The 13,352-nt window shown below is 44.6% G+C and overlaps 1 protein-coding gene across 3 annotated transcripts in view; it reads right to left on the bottom strand.

The window, feature by feature from the left end:
• Nucleotides 1-13,352, bottom strand: part of NACC2 (NACC family member 2) — a 129,269-nt gene that overhangs the window by 63,055 nt on the left and 52,862 nt on the right. The window lies entirely within an intron of this gene.

Raw genomic sequence — 13,352 nt, 5'->3', positions numbered from 1 at the left:
GGGTATAGGGAAAGTGAATTGTTCCCGTCAGGAATGTTAGAATACAAAGTGTAATGAAGGTTGAGTGATACACGCTTGCGGGCTCCCATAGGCTATATGGAGTTCTGAATATCTGGGTCAAGGCCTCTGTATTTTAGCCAAGGATTCCATATGGCCTCAAATGTATTTGTTGAGTGGAGTTCCCAGTGGGCCAGTTGCTCAAAGCGATAGAGTTGGTCCCCTTTATTTAGCCAATAGAATAATAGAAAAATTAAAGGGTTGTCCACTTTGGACCATCCTTTTCAGTTAAAAGATAAGCTGATTACAGGGAATCCCAATGATCAACTGCAATCTGCTCGAGAATCCAGCCATTCTTCAATTACCCTACAGCTCCTCCACAGGAGAAACAAAGTATTACATGCTGAAATTCTGTGATGCATAGAAATGTCGGGTCCTCCAGAGTAAAGAGGTGCTCCTGTAGCCGCTATGATCTCAGGCCAATAAATTAGGGCCCAGAATGGACCCTATTAACACAGAATTTCCTAACAGGATGACAATGGATAATTCTAAACTAGAAGACCTAGTTTCTAGGGGTTGCATGCATTCTTCTACCTCTTCTAGAATGGACATGCAGCCAGTGACACATTCAACCGGATCCAATCTACGTAGGCACAGCCATTATATATTTATAAATGTATAAAACAGACCCCAGTGAGAGATACAAGATCTGTGTGTAGACGAAAAAACAGTATCCAGCAGTCATTGAGTTAAGTCCTTATCCACCCATCCCTGTTAAATCTGTAAATCAAGGAAAAAAAAGAACCGTCTAATCACCCCCTGCTCAGCACCACCATGAACAAACCCTCAAAATCTAGCAACTAATGCTCTGTGACGCTCCTCCGGATCAATGCGAGATTTCATGGCTGAGCTGTCTGATTCTAGAATCAAAGTGAGATTATAAGTATTTTATCCAAAAATGTCAAGTTTCCACTAACATACAGTACTTTTCTCTATAGCAGATAACCACTATACAGCTGTATATTTTGGACCCACTGTAAATATATAAAGGGAATTGCACTACGAGCATTTTCCAGATTCGATATCTTCAATGGACAGAGACCCTTTACAAGTGACACAGTTTATGGACTTACAGCCGCTTGAAAAGCAAGGAATTCTCATGACAACATATTAGACAATCGCTTGTAATACAGTTCCCCAAAATGGTATCTAAAGTGGAGTCAAAATGGAGGTTACGTGCAAATGCAGTGTATGCAGTAAAACGTCCCGGACAGGACTTAAGCCTATGATTCCAACACTACAACGCATTTTGATCATTGGAGCGCTTCTAAAATTTAAGACCATGGAGTCTCCTATAGAGCATCTAAAGGGTAAATAAACTTTTGTCATTATTTTATTGATCAAATGTATCGAACATAAAAAAAAATTGCTAATAACTTTTACATATATAAATCCTCCCATTACCGTTCATATGTAAAGCTGTGTCTCCATGGTTACAGACTACAAACCAACCCTGTGTAGTCGGATCCTGTAGTCATGTGTTACTACCTGCTCTGTCTTCTTGAGAACATACTGACAGTAGGGGAGACGGAAGACTGAGGAGTGTGTTTCTGTGCCATTCTCCTCATCTCCCAGGATTCATAGCCCGAGCATGGCTTCCCTTCGTGCCAGATATTGGGCTTTTCCAAAGTCGATTTTGTACTGTTGTTCCCTAGTCCCTTAGCATATGACCTCCACAACCTCTTACGTGAATTTTACCTCTTGCATCATCCATTGAGGTCCACCTGATATGTAGAATATCTAGCGGTGTGTCTACGGTAATTAGAGGGCTTGTCCAACCGCTCACTTCCATCTCTATAGGACTGCCAGAATATTGCTGAACTTGGCGATCCCATAGAGAGTGAATGCAGAAAAAGTGTGCATGCTCAACTTGCCAATCCATTCATATGGGTAAATGGGACACCCCCATTGTCATCACGTGTGGCGGTTCAAATGGTTGGATCCCTACTAGGTACTTAACCTCTATCCTGTGGATATTGGTTTGTATTGTGCAAAAAACCCTTCAAGTCTCCTGTTTAACAACTACCAAAGTCTGGCTATAAATAATGTCTCTCTGAAGAACTCATAACTTCCATGCATTACTTGGTTTCCATTTTGTATGTGGTGGCGCTCTAGGGGAACACTTTCAATAAAAAATTTTAGCTACCAGTCTATCAAAAGGGACTGTAAAAAGTGGAAAATCTATGTCATTTCTAACTGACTGAGATGAAGTCAGAGTGGAAAAAATGTTAGTGGTTATCCACCAAAACACACAACCATGCCCTCAGAGGCATACATAGAGGAGTGGGGGTGGGTTGACAGGTTGACGCCGCCCATGAGGAGGCAACTTGATCTGCAGCCTCCATTGATAAGGGGCCGGGGTTGCTTCTATGGTAATTACACCCTGTTTTTTTTACCAGGTGTGTACACAGAATAGAGGGGTGGGTTGACAAGATGGCACCGCCCATGAGGAGCAATTTGATCTGCAGCCTCCATTGATAAGGGGCCGTGTTGCTTCTATGGTAATTACACCCTGTTTTTTTACCAGGGGTGTACACAGAGAATAGAGGGGTGGGTTGACAAGATGGCACCGCCCACGAGGAGCAATTTGATCTGCAGCCTCCAGTGATAAGGGGCCGTGTTGCTTCTATGGTAATTACACCCTGTTCTTTTTACCAGGGGTGTACACAGAGAATAGAGGGGTGGGTTGACAAGATGGCACTGCCCACGAGGAGCAATTTAATCAGCAGCCTCCTTTGACAAGGTGCTGGGGTTGTTTTTCTGGTACTAACACCCATTTTTTTTTTTACCAGAAATGTCATTTATGATTATGATGCAACAAAATGCTGAAGAACAGTGGGTTGTACAATACAGCACCGGTCACTAACAATGATTCTGGTTAATACAATCTCTGCATAATGAGAAGTGAAAGTCAACGTTCACGGCTTTGCACATACAGCGCGCTCTGGCATTGAGCCTGGGTCTATTTTTAATATTGTTTACTAGAAATCCTGCGAATTAAAAGGAAATACAGATAAATGTAAGAATCCTGGGAGGCCGCACTGAAGCTTTAGCGTTTTTTCTCCTGCATTAGAGGAAGATTACTTAACCACAAACACCAGATTCCCTTGCAGCTTTACACAGCAGCGATAAAGGGCCTTCTTCATCTCACCATCAAACTGAAGTTCCCAAGACAGACTTTAAAGGACAAATAAGACATTTTATCAATAAGCACCCTCCATCCAACTTGCAGGATTCTCAAGTGCAACATGAAAGCCGAAAAGTCTGCCGAGGAGAAGCTGCGAGAGGCATAGTCGATGGACTGTATCAACACGAGGGGCATAATGAAACATGACGGGGCCTACAAGGAATACAATTAGAGGACTCTATGGTACCAAAATCCAATATGACCAGATAATCACTATATTGTAGTGACATGGGTGGTTGCTGCCTTGACTACATTCAAACGTAAGACAACACTCTTAAAACTATGTTCTTATCTTTCTGATGGGCCAGCGATGCCTCAGGATGCCATAACAGTCTTCTTCAGATACACCCTTGGCTCTGTCCCATGATTATGCACACAACTAATCCTTCTGGAGTAAGCCATAGACAAGAAGATGTCTCATTGACAGCAGACCTCTCTTTATGGAGAACTACCCTACTCTTTATGAATGGGCTACTATAGGTGACCTCACGACCATATTTATGAACCATCCCATTTTGGAATATCACTTCAAAAAAGGGAAGTATGAAAACTTTTACTAAAAGATAGTTAGAGCAGATAACAGCTCATCTTCTTGACCCCCAACCCATACAGAGTGAAAAATAGGAATAAGTCATTACTAGACACTCTTGGTGGTGACTTATCTTCTTTGACCAGGCATGTAAAAAACCAACATAACCTACTCTTCTTTGTCCTTATTTCGGTCATGGTCGTAATCCGTGAGCTTGGCCGACATTTATCTAATGTATATGGCCGCCTTAGTAGCCTTCAGAACTAGGTTAGGACTAGGCTCCCTTTAGAGGGTGTAGACAGCTATAAGTGAGATTGGACGCCCCTCCTCAGAAGGGGATTATAGGGAATCTGTCCGCTGTCAAGTCCCCATTCAGCATTACCCACTGTCCATTGAACTTTTTGGGTGTCCAAGAGGTCCTCCACTATGTGGCCTTCAGCTCTTGGTAACAGAGAGGAACCTTGAGTAGGGGACCTCCCCCCCACCGAAAAATCATTCTCTTTAATCCCAACTCACCCTTAACTCATTTGCAGTAATAGCTTCATAAAAAAAAACGCTCCTTGCATACAGCAATTTTGTTTTTCGGTGAGCGAAAATATTCAGCGACTGCTGCAACAAAACATATATTGAGTCATAATATGTAATCGCACACTTATTTCTAGTTCATTACGATTTTATTACACCGGAAAATGGAAGCGCTGCCTTCGGGATTTAAATTAAGGGTTTGGTCATGCAATTGATTTTAAACTATTGGCTGTAAGGATGATGAAACCTTAACGTTTGGTACAGCGGAGGGGGGAGGAAGAGCACGAGAGGAAAAAGGACAATGGGGACTCTTTTAGGTTGAAGATATACTTTATATCAGATGAGGAGGGGGCACTAAATAGAAATGGCTTGTATGGCAAAGAGATTCCAAGAAGAACAACAAGCGTTCTGCCGACAACCACCGAAGGAATATGGATACCTAAACATTTTGGGGCTTAACCTAGACGTTTGCTGCTGTTGTTTAACTTTTTGGAGTTTTATTTTATCGAGATCTATGGAAATTCTCACTGCAGAGTCCCAAAAAGTAAAGCTTGTTCCTGGAATGGTCTAACTGGCTTACCGATTCTGTGACATTTTGCCTGTCCAGACAATAAAACACAGAAGAAGCTCCACAGTGAAGAAACTTGTGGATATGCTCATCACAGCGAGCACAACAACGAAGTACAACTTTGGAAAACGCACATATCCCCTGGCGTGCTTGGCCACTGATCCAGCCTACAGACACCTCGAAGGAACCATCCACCAAAATGAAAAATAAAAAAGGCAGGATCTAGTGGGCAAAAAATCTTATTGTAAAACTGTACTATGCGTTTCAATGTCGTCTGACCCGTTCGTGAGGAAGAAGGTGGAGCCAACTCAAAATGTAGCATATATTTTTACATTTTTATTACCATAGTTGCCTAAAGGGGTTTCCAAGATTTAAAAATGTATGCCTTTGGGCTCAGATTTGAAAAATAACAAAAACTTTCTCTTATTATTAACTTGTAGAAACCACACCGGGACCTGCTGTTGTTCAGACTTACATTCTGACGAGACAGCAGATGACAATGAAGTCCTACAAAGTAGACTCAGCACTGACGTTCTGTTCAGTCTTTTTTTTTTTAACTCTGGAAAACTCTGAAAAGGGGACCTGTCACTATGAAAACTGTATCCAATCTGCCAGCAGCAGCTTATAGAGCAGGAGGAGCTAGGCAGATTTATATCTAGTTTTGAGGAAAAAGATTCAGTTTAGGTTGTATCTTTTTGAATGAAATCCCTGCGCTTTCTATGCTTAGGAGTCCAGTAGGCGGCCTCTGACTCCAAGTAAAGAAAAAGCAGGGATTTCAATCAATAAATCACAAGTTGTGCTTATTATTTTTTCACAAAGCTATATATATTTGATTGATTGATAGATAGAGATTGAGATATATATATATATATATATATATATATATATATATATATATCTATATATCTCAATCTGTTCAGCTCCTCCTGCTCTAGAACATGCTGTTGGCAGATTGAATAGCTTCAGACAAAGTCTTATTTGTAAGAAGGGACCCTTAACGAATGGCTGATCACAAACTGCCCTCCTACTAGTGCCCCCGGCTATCAGCTGTAACTGGAAACCTGGCAGGTTAAGTGTTTGATTTTCCTGCAGCTCCCCCACAGGGGAAACTAAACATTACACAGAACAGAACCTCCAGACATTCTTTACTCTGGCCAAGAGCCGAGGATCCTGAACAGAAGACCCTCCTCAATTTACTCAGAAGATGGGTTTTCTAAACCATTCAATCCCATAAGGGTTCGGATATTTCCCTGTAATTTTGACTGACACTAGATCTGGTTATGTCAATATAACAAACTGTGCTCCCAACATCCCTAGCCTCCATTATGTAACCCCTTCCTTGTTCCATTGAGATCTCAGAAGATCCCCATAGCTGCAACCCCCTAACGTCTCCTTCACCAAAGCCCCAAGATACCACTGCCTTCGTCCATTATACCCAGAAGCAGCAACGTAAATCAGGACCGGATACCGGGAGCTGTAGCCCTGCTTGTTCTAGATAGCGAGAACTGCAGGCCTCAAGAAAGCGGTGGCGTCTGAAAGACAAGCTGGCAAAGACCATCGCTGCCAATTCCAATGTCCTTGTTGTGTATCGTCTAAGAAATATGCCATCGCTGCAGTAGTGGATTTCTCTTGTGTGTTCATCCCGTAGAGGAGTGTTCTTACCCTCAGAATCTGCTTTCCCAGTAAATGTCTCCAAGGTGAGAGAAAGAAAGATTCTATTGGAAGGTGACCAATACCTCTCGAGAATGAAAATAGGCATGGAAGTGTGACCTCTGAAGTTGGAAAGACAAATCGCCTTAGAATATTTATTATAACAAGACTATGCAGTCTTAAAGGGGGTTTCCAGGACATATTGTATATCAGGAGTTAGCCTCACGAAAGGTCATCAGTATCTGGTGGGGGTCTGACTCCTGGCAACTGTTGGAAAGGGCTGTGGCTCTTGGGCGAATGTTGCAACCTCTTCCTTGGCCACGTCCATCATGCAGCTCAGTCGAATGGGACTGAACTGCAATACCAAGCACAACCACTATGCAAAGCACGGCGCTATACTTGGAATACTATGAAGAGCTTGCAGTCCCTTCAAACAGCTGATCAAGGGGGTTGTCAGGGGTTGGACCCCCACCAATCAGATATTGCCAACATCCTGAGCAGGGAGGCTCGTCCCCATCGCGGCCTGCTATTGGCTGCTCCCCAATACGCGACGGGGAGATGCAGCAGCGGCCGCTCAGAGATCTGGAGCGACGTGAGTGCTGGGGAGCAGGTAAGTATAACGTATACGAGGGTCCTGGGATCTTTTAGACTTCTGATAACCCCTTTAAGTTCAGGAAAACCCCTTTAAGATGGAATTGAACTCAAAATTTAGAAATGGTACATAAATCTATACAGGGCTCTGGATGACCATTTTTATCGCCACCTGCCATCTTCTACACCAGAGGGCGCTCATTCCAATAGTTATTTTTAAATGCACATTAAATGCCCCCAAAATACAGCCCAGATATGGGAAGATCCCGAACTGCCCCTTGAAATGGAGCCTCACTGAAAAGGGCCATTCCAGAAAATCCGCCTTTCCCCGTATGATAAGTCGTCAATCATACCTGATGGGAGCGTTGTAGGTTCAAGAAATAGCAGGCGAGAATGGGAGAGGGGCAGGAGAGCTCGTATTTAATACCGAGTCATAAAGCACGCATGGCTTCATAAACTATTACGGTATTACGACCGACAATAACAGAAGCAATTGAGGGAACTCTCTTTAAGAGAAATGAAGCTTTTCAAATCCTTCGCAAACCATATTAGTTTCAGAAATTGTATCTGGGGCCAGAACCTGTTGCGCTGACGTCGTCTCTTCTGTGCGGCTATACAGCATGGAGAAAGATTACGGTGTTAAGTAGATACGTCAGTAAGGGGCTGCCCCCGTCCAAGACTTTCCAAATCTGTCACGCCTTTGACCGAGTAGAAGCCTTGACCAAAGCTGCGGAATTTGTATACTGTCTCTTGAAGACACCTTTAAAGGGGTTATCCTATGAACCATCCCTGTACCTCACATGGATCCAGAAATCTCCCCATTCATTCCTCCTAGTGCTCTGTTAAATGTTCTTCAGGCTGGAAGCTCAGGGTGTGTGTCCTTTCTCAGGGGGCATGTCCTTTCTGCTGCAGCTCTCGCCCTATCACAGCTCAGGGCACATGTCCTTTCTCAGAGGGTGTCCTTTCTGCTGCAGCTCACTCCCTATTACAGATCAGGGGGTATGTCCTTTCTGCTGTAGCTATCTCCCTGTAGGCTCAGGGGGCATGTCCTTTCTCCTGCAGCTTTTTCCCTATCGCACTCAGGGGACATGTCCTTTCTCAGAGGATGTCCTTTCCGCTGCAGCTCACTCCCTATCACAGCTCAGGGGTATGTCCTTTCCGCTGTAGCTCTCTCCCTGTTGGCTCAGGGGGCATGTCCTTTCTCAGGGGTGTCCCTTCTGCTGCAGCTTTTTCCCCTATCACAGCTCAGGGGATGCATCCTTTTTGCTGCAGCTTTCTCCCTATCACAGCTCAGGGGAAGGGTGTCCTTTCTGCTGTAGCTATCTCCCTGTTGGCTCAGGGGGCATGTCCTTTCTGCTGTAGCTCTCTCCCTGTTGGCTCAGGGGGGCATGTCCTTTCTGCTGCAGCTTTTTTCCTATCACACTCAGGGGACATGTCCTTTCTCAGAGGGTGTCCTTTCCACTGCAGCTCACTCCCTATCACAGCTCAGGGGCATGTCCTTTCTGCTGCAGTTTTTCCCTATCACACTCAGGGGACATGTCCTTTCTTAGGGGTGTCCCTTCTGCTGCAGCTTTTTCCCCCTATCACAGTTCAGGAGATGCATCCTTTCTGCTGCAGTTTTCCCCCTATCACAGCTCAGGAGATGCATCCTTTCTGCTGCAGTTTTCTCCCTATCACAGCTCAGGGGAGGGTGTCCTTTCTGCTGCAGCCCTCTCTGGTAACTGTCACAGCTTCTCACAGAAGATACGGCTGGTGTCAGTTGAACAATGGAACTGAGCATGTGTGACCACCTCAGTCAGGTTGACAGAAAAATAAGGAAAAAGAACAAACAGCAGGTGGCGCTGTACAGAGATTTTTATTTAGAAGCAATTATAAAAGTATTCAGATCCAGGTTCTGGTTTGAATATTTTCCATGGGACGACGCATAACAGGGTTAAAGGGGGTGTGGACCTATCTGCATGGTGGGGGCACCATTAGCACCCGTTGAGAAAGACTTTAAAGGGCATTTTTGGCAAACTCTTTTTGTTAGTCCATCAATAATACTGACAGGAACCCCATCGACCAGGAGCAATCTGTGAGGGAAACTGTCAGCAGAATAAATGAAGCATAAAGCTGATAGTCATATTAAATGTGTATCGGCTGAACCCATTGATTTCGGCATGCCCAGCTGACCATCTAATACGCCTGGTGCCTGGCCTCCAGACTCTCCCCCAACAAACTGCTGATGTCGGGAGAGATAAGGATTGGGCAGGTTGGACTCAATTGCCCGATCCTTTTATAGGGGGGGGGGGGGGGGTAATAAGCTGCTGCCAGTTGTCTTTCCATGAACTACATGTGCAAGCTCGGCTGGGCGGATCGGGAGAAATCACATAGAACCCCCGTCCACAATATCTATTATTTATTTTGCAATGCTAAGGCCTCGTTCACACGTCACTTTTTGGCTCAGGATGCGTCCCGGGTGCATTGCGGCAAACCCGCGCGAGTAGGTACGCAATTTCCGTACGATTGCGTTCTGTTTGCACGCGCGTGGTTGAAGGTTGTGTAGATGTAATTATTTTCCCTTATAACATGGTCATAAGGGAAAATAATAGCATTCTGAATACAGAATGCTTAGTAAAATAGCGCTGGAGGGGTTAAAATTATTATTTTTTTTAACTCACCTTAATCCACTTGTTCGGGCAGCCGACATCTCTTCTTTCTTCAGGACCTGGGTAAAGGACCTTTGATGACATCACTGCGCTCATCACATGGTCCATCACATGAGCCATCACCATGGTAATCGCGGGAAAAATCGCACCGCATCCGCACTTGCTTGCGGATGCTTGCGATTTTCACACAGCCCCATTCACTTCTATGGGGCCTGCGTTGCGTGAAAAACGCACAAAATAGAGCATGCTGCGATTTTCACGCAACGCACAAGTGATTCGTGAAAATCACCGCTCGTGTGCACAGCCCCATAGAAATGAATGGGTCCGGCATCAGTGCGTGAGGTGAACGCATTGCACCCGCGCGGAAATCTCACCCGTGTGAAAGGCCTAAATGTTTTACTCGGACGTGCCAATAAAGCTTTTTTTAATATGATAGCGGTCTGTATGGGAAGCTTTAGACAGCTGCCTACTAAATCAACTAATCCATAGACATAACAGGAGACGCTCTTTGTCCCGGCTTATAGATAAGACTCCTGAACTGGACACCCCCTCTAATAACGGTCTAAACCAGACAAACCCTCAGAAAGGGTGCACATACTTTACAGACAGTCCTATATTCCTATACCCATTCTGAATTAATAGCTGGAGTTCAATAAGGCTGCAAAGTGGGTCTTCCTCTCTCTGGAGGACCTGACCTGCTGCATGCGTTACCTAGATTTCCAGTTACCTCCAATGGACACCATGTAATGCTTCATTTCTCCAGTGGTGGCGCTGTAGAAATGAACACTTCCTGTCTGTTTCTCCTTCAGATTAAAGCTGATCACTAGGGTTCCCAGAAGTGGGGAAAAAACTACAATCAGATTATTTTTGGAGGACCTTTATAACAAAAAGGGACTGTATAAAATGGACAACCCCTTTAAACTGCCATGAGGCGTGTATATAGAAAAAACATTCAGCAATCTGAAACTGAAAATCAGACATATGTAAAATCCAAGGATGCAGATACCTACACCCCCCATACCAATAAAAAAAATAAAAAATATGGAAAAATTGTAATTGTGACGAGGACGGAAAAGTCAGATTGTTCAGACGCTTTGTTAGCAAGTGAACAATCTGCATATGTATGGCCACCTTCGTTAAATACCCAACATCTGTCACTTATCATTAGATTACAACAGACGTTTTCACATCTAAATCTTTCCGTGGAATAAAAATATGTAATGCCCAAAAGATAATGAGATCATCTCTAAGCTCATCATTGGCCCATCTGTCAGGTTAATCTGACCCCTTGTACGGTAGCCAGTCTTCAGATAGCAACACACTATAGGATAAAGTAAGGAAAAGATTGACAGAAAGTGGAAAATTATCTGAAGGGAATTGTTTTTGTGATTGCCAGCAGATGTTGCCTTATAGCGTGGGATCAGCCGTGAGCAAAAACCCACCCGAAATCCAACCACCGAATGAAGAAGAGGGATTTCTTGTGGCTTACGCTATGTTGAAAAGTTAACCAAAGTTTGCAAAATACAGGAGAGCCGGCGGTCTGGCGGACAAGATGCTCGGGTTCCATCCTTCAAACACATAGGAGACCTCCAGGAGTAAGCTCATGCGAGTTTGGAAAGAGTGCCCGCTGGCTGGCCAGCAACATTTGGAGGCAGATGGTCAGAGATGAACATGGGCGACATGCACTCAGCATGGAACGTAGACCTGACGAGAGCTCACATGGCACTGAGTCATCTTCATGAACTGTACGCTGCAGTGCATCACATACTGGAAATGTCACAGGGATTGACGTAAAAGAGAAGAGAAGCAGAATTTGCTCAGTAAATTATCATACCACAAAAAAAAGTTGAGAGGTGGTTTGGTAATATGAATCCATATGGACGGCATCCTGAAGCCGGTTCCTCATTTTTGCAATCTGATTTGTTGTAAGAGAAAAGCAATGTAATGGTTGGTGCAGTTCCCCCTCTGAAAGTACTGATGAGATAGGACGGTGGAGCCAACCTAATCTAACCAAAACCACCCGGCAGCAGTTCTTTGGGTCGTAAACATGAAGATCCTACCAACATCAAAGGTTGGTGAGTATCCTCATAATGCTCCATCAGATACAGGTATATTGGGAAGATATACAGCACAGGGTTTGTATGTTCTCTCCGTGTTTGTAAGAGTTTCCTTTGGGTTCTTATGGTTTCTTCTAACACACCCAAAACATACTGATAGATCAAAGGGGTTCTCCGGTGATAATGACATTATACTAAGTGTCAGTGCAGTGGTCGGGTTTGGGGTGGCCCCAACGTTACTCTGGGTCCCCCAGACACCGTCAAGGTGTTACCACCTGTTGCTGCTCAGGAAGGGATGGTAAGGCGTGGTGCACCCCAATGGTAAATAAGTCCAGAGTCAGGGTCTGCAGTAACCAGGGTGCTTCTTTACTGGATGAATTCAGGTGCAAAACAATACAGGCGAGGCACAGGGCTGGCTTCTCCAGTGTCCTCCTGGGCAGAAGAAGGGTATTATTCTGAGGAAAGGCCTGAGCTAGCTGTCCCTCTCTCTCTCTTTCAGAAGACTGGTACCCTGGTCAAAGGCTTGAGGCCCACGGTCTGTAGCTCAGTAGTCCAGGTGGCTGCTTGGTCACAGGGCTGGTGACCCATGGTCTGTGGCTCAGCTTCCCCATTTCAGAGTCTTCTTCTGGTCACTCATGCAGACTGGCATGAGTCTCCCCTCCAAGCACTGATCTGCAGAACACTAGGGGCTCAGACTGCTCTCCTTATATACAGTTTCTGTCTGAACTAGAACCTTTTAGTGGGAGGGCTGGAGTAGGAGAAACTCAGCACAAACAAATACAATGTTACACTTTCCGTCTCTCATAGACTTGCATTAGAGCTTCAAATGATCCTCAATGGCAATGACACAGCAATTTTTCCAAACAAAACAGGTCTTCAGACATAATAAGGTCAGTCTGGTTTTGGTGGTAAACAAGTCTGTCTGTTTCCCTTTAAAATATGGTCTTCTTTAAACCCTATGGTAGCTGTGGAAAATTACCAGCTTCCTATTCAAAGACCGAAAAGTCTCTCAGTATTCAATAACCCTTTCCACGGAGCCTGGCAAATGCAGTGCAAATCATCAGGATATATATCATAACATACATATAAAATGCAGTTACACAGTATTAAAACTGTGGAAATTAACCCTTTCAAGTGAAAGTAAGAAGGGGACATAGCCAAATGTCAACAAATTACCAGACTTAAAAGTATCCCTGCTCCAGGGCACTATGCCAGCTGCCTGCCCCACTAAGCTAAGGATTCACTTACCTGCTCTTCGCCACTCTGGTCCTCCACGCTGTCTCTGGTGTCTCCATCTTCTGGGCCTCACAGTGTTACACCCAGCTTAGCATGGGCAGGGTCACATGCTCTGTTGCAGCCGCTGACTGGCTTCAGTGGTAACATGCCCACAAGAAGCACCGGAGGCAGCTCGGAGGACCACAGCAGGTAATTATGAATCCTTAGCTTAGTGGGACAGGCTGCTGGCCAAATGGGTTAGCAGCCAAACACTACCGGGTGGTTGGCACAGTGCATCCACATCCACAGATTGTGACAAAGTCAT

Source organism: Bufo gargarizans, chromosome 9 (assembly GCF_014858855.1).
Source record: "Bufo gargarizans isolate SCDJY-AF-19 chromosome 9, ASM1485885v1, whole genome shotgun sequence".
NCBI lineage: Eukaryota > Metazoa > Chordata > Amphibia > Anura > Bufonidae > Bufo > Bufo gargarizans.
Note: the sequence above shows the minus strand (reverse complement) of the source record. Positions and strands in the feature narration are given on the sequence as shown.